Below are 4477 nucleotides of genomic sequence, written 5' to 3' on the forward strand. Positions count from 1 at the left end.
CTTGCTCGATGGGCTAGTCGCTCGGCCCAACAGCAGTTAACTATTGCTAGAATTATATAAAAAATATGGGGCCCCCCAGAACTTTGGGCCCTGTGCGGGCCGCACCTTTTGTACCACTGTGGGCCCGGCCCTGCTCGGATGCCAGGCCCAAGGTTGGGCTTCACCATGTTCACCCACTCCGTGTGGTTTGCTTTGATTTCAGACCTGAAAAACATGTGGTACTTCCCTCAAAAAAAAAAACATGTGGTACATCTTCACAAATTTAATCTCGTCCATGTGCATACATACAATTCAGAACTACTCTGTAGCCGACGCTTAATGCACGATTTTCAGCCAACGCTTAATCCAGCCGGTGTGCTATGCTTGCGCATGTCCATGCATGGTTGGATCCATGCCATCGTGCAAGAATCGGCTGGACAACGTCGTCCGTGTAGAAACACTCCATACAATTTGGAGTAAACTCTGGCATTTCCATTACAGAGATGATCGAGTTCATCTAACTGTGGAATTATGAAGACGACATGGGTTCAATTAAGGGGCACACAAATTTATGATATATGTGGTTGTGTTTAGTGTGAGTAAGTAGGTATGCAAACAACTGACAGTAAAGCAACATACCTTTGAGGGACACACATGGCACATGAGATGACAGACAGAGAGGGCACACAAGATAATGATGCTTCGACCACAGACAAGTCGGTCGTGAAGTTGCTGATGCTCGGAATGTTGCTGGAGACAAAATAAACAATGTTGCCATTGTTCACCACTGCATCATTTGCCAGTCAGTCAGCAAACACACCTCACAAGGTTCCAAGACTCGTATATGTAAGTTGCCCGGACCAGCCCTGCTCTGCTCTACTCTGCATCAAGGGATACCAAGGATGGATGAGTTCGAGTTCATTGTAGATACTTACTTCCGAATACCTTGGCAAGTGAAGCGTTGAGGATTTTGTAGGTGGGTTCTTCCACGGAGCCCAAGATCTTGAAACAGTCTGCAGGAATCATGACACGGCTTGGTCGTCGTAGCTGGCCATCGAAGGCGTCGGCAGGTATAGGTGGCAGCACCACGTCAGTGACACGGGATAATGTAGCCAGATCTCTGGCAAACCGCCTGTAAGCAAAAACACAATCAGATGCTCAAATACAACCGAATGAACACTTGAACAAATGAATAATTTTGTCTGCTAAACACTGACAGTAGCAGTGCATGGCTAGACTGAAATTACCGACGGTGTCAAACATCTTCTCCATGGGGACAACGCTCTCGGTGGAGACCAGTCCATGTGAAGGGCGGAGGCCGAAGATGCTGCAGTATGCGGCAGGCACCCTGACACTGCCGCCGATGTCGGTGCCGAGGATGCTGCAGTATGCGGCAGGCACCCTGACACTGCCGCCGATGTTGGTGCCGAGGGTGAAGTCAGCGAAGCTGGCGGTGACGATGGCGGCCGAGTGATACGTCTCCAACGTATCTATAATTTTTGATTGTTCCATGCTATTATATTACCTGTTTTGGATGTTTATGGGCTTTACTTTACATTTTTAGATTATTTTTTGGACTAACGTACTAACCGGAGGCCCAACCCGAATTGTTGTTTTTTTTGCCTATTTCAGTGTTTCGAAGAAAAAGAATATCAAACGGAGTCCAAACGCGATGAAACCTTCGGGAGCGATTTTTTTGGAACAAATGCAAACCAGGGGACTTGGAGTGGACATCACGCAACGAGCGAGACGGTCACCAGGGTGCCCGGCGCGCCCTGTAAGGGTGGGCGCACTGCCCACCCTCGTGGGCCCCTCGAGCATCCACCGACCTACTTCTTCCTCCTATATATATCTACGTACCCCGAAACCATTCAGGAGCATCACGAAAACCTAATTCCACTGCCGCAACCTTCTGTATCCGCGAGATCCCATCTTGGAGCCTTCGCCGGCGCTCTGCCGGAGGGGGAATCGACCACGAAGGGCCTCTCCATCACCACCAAGGCCTCTCCGATGAGTTGTGAGTAGTTTACCACAGACATTCGGGTCCATAGTTATTAGCTAGATGGCTTCTTTTCTCTCTTTGATTCTCAATACAAAGTTCTCCTTCCTCTTCTTGGAGATCTATTCGATTTAACTCTTTTTACGATGTGTTTGTCAAGATCCGATGAATTGTGGGTTTATGATCAAATTTATCTATGAGAAATATTTGAATCTTCTCTGAGTTCTTTTATGTATGATTGGTTATCTTTGCAAGTCTCTTCAAATTATCAATTTGGTTTGGCCTACTAGATTGATCTTTCTTGCCATGAGAGAAGTGTTTAACTTTGGGTTCAATCTTACGGTGTCTTTTTTCAGTGACAGTAGGGGCAGCAAGGCACGTATTGTATTGTTGCCATCGAGGATAAAAGATGGGGTTTATATCATATTGCATGAGTTTATCCCTCTACACCATGTCATCTTGCTTAGTGCGTTACTCTGTTCTTATGAACTTAATACTCTAGATGCAGGTAGGAGTCGGTCGATGTGTGGAGTAATAGTAGTAGATGCAGGCAGGAGTCGGTCTACTTGTTACGGACGTGATGCCTATATACATGATCATGCCTAGATATTCTCATAACTATGCACTTTTCTATCCATTGCTCGACACTAATTTGTTCACACACCGTAATACTTATACTATCTTGAGAGAAACCACTAGTGAAACCTATGGCCCCCGGGTCTACCTTTTATCATATAAGTTTTCCATCTACTTTTATTTGCATCTTTTACTTTCTAATCTATATCATAAAAATACCAAAAATATTTATCTTATCATATTATCTCTACCAGATCTCACTTTCACAAGTTTCTGTGAAGGGATTGACAACCCCTTTATCGCGTTGGTTGCGAGGTTCTTATTTGTTTGTGTAGGCGTGTGGGACTTGTGAGGAGCCTCCTACTGGATTGATACCTTGGTTCTCAAAACCCGAGGGAAATACTTACGCTACTTTACTGCATCACCCTTTCCTCTTCAAGGGAAAGACCAACGCATGCTCAAGAGGTAGCACCGAGCCGAGCTGTCAGGGACGCGGCCGGGAGCTTAGGGGTTGGAGGGAGTGTCGTAGTGTGTGTTCTCGCCATTGAAGTTGTAGGCCATCTCGTCCATCACGTTCTTGCCCACGCCCATGGCGCCGGCGGCGAGCGCGGACAGCCGTGGCGCTCACCGGCGCATGCGTCCGGGCCCAGTCCGGGGTCCTGAACCCAGTGACGCGGCTGGCGATGTTGAAGCTGCAATCAACCAGTCAGTCAGTCAGTGAGATTACCGAATATCAATGTGACCGAGGAAGGGAGCGAACGAGCGAACAGGGTCGCAGTTCATCTCCTTGATGGAAAAGGTGAGGCCGTGTAGGGGGAGCTGCTGCTGGTGGTCAGAGGAAGGAGGCGGCGGCCATGACCCAATCCACCACCTGACACTTCTAGAGGAGACAACCGACCGCGTTTCCAACGACACCAGCAGCGTCCCCAGCTCTTTGTCACGACTCGCGACGCGGTCAGCCTCCACCATCAGTATGCCTGCGCTCGTCTCGTGCAGTCGCGCTGCAACCATGCCGCCACACACATCCGTCGCCCCACTAGTGTCACCCCCGGGCACCCGCTCTATATCTCAATTTCGATATGGAGAAAGAAAAAGGATGAGAGATGAGCGATCTCGTGGGATAGAGTCATCCGACCTCCTACTGCTTGTCGCTGTTGTCGTCCCATTGCTGCTTCGCGTGTGAAAGATCGAGGATGTCACCTAAAGGGGGGGGTGAATAGGCGCTTTAAAATAATTACGGTTTAGGCTTGAACAAATGCGGAATAAACCTAGCGGTTAATTTGTAAAGCACAAAACCTACAACAACTAGGCTCACCTATGTGCACCAACAACTTATGCTAAGCAAGATAAGCAACTATGTGATAGCAAGATATATGACAAAGAACTATATGGCTATCACAAAGTAAAGTGCATAAGTAAAGGGGCTCGGGTAACAGATAACCGAGGCACGCGGAGACGACGATGTATCCCGAAGTTCACACCCTTGCGGATGCTAATCTCTGTTTGGAGCGGTGTGGAGGCACAATGCTCCCCAAGAAGCCACTAGGGCCACCGTAATCTCCTCACGCCCTCGCACAATGCAAGATGCCGTGAATCCACTAAGGGACCCCTGAGGGCGGTCACCGAACCCATACAAATGGCAACCCTTGGGGGCGGTCACCGAACCCGTACACTTTGGAAACCCTTGGGGGCAGTCACCGGTACCCGTCAAATTGCTCGGGGCGATCTCCACAACCTAATTGGAGACCCCGATGCTTGCCCGGAGCTTTACACCATAATGATTGAGCTCCGAAAACCACCAACCGTCTAGGGCGCCCAAGCACCCAAGAGGAACAAGCTCAAGGGCACCAAGCACCCAAGAGTAATAAGCTTCTCGACTTGTAACTTCCATGTATCACGTGAAGAACTCAAACCGACGCACCA

At 48.8% G+C, this 4477-nt stretch overlaps 1 pseudogene; it reads right to left on the reverse strand.

Annotated features, from left to right (window-relative positions):
• Positions 1-496: 496 nt before the first annotated feature.
• Positions 497-3565, reverse strand: LOC119279623 (annotated as a pseudogene).
• Between the last annotated feature and the right edge of the window lie 912 nt (positions 3566-4477).

Source organism: Triticum dicoccoides, chromosome 3B (genome assembly GCF_002162155.2).
Source record: "Triticum dicoccoides isolate Atlit2015 ecotype Zavitan chromosome 3B, WEW_v2.0, whole genome shotgun sequence".
Classification (NCBI taxonomy): Eukaryota; Viridiplantae; Streptophyta; class Magnoliopsida; order Poales; family Poaceae; genus Triticum; species Triticum dicoccoides.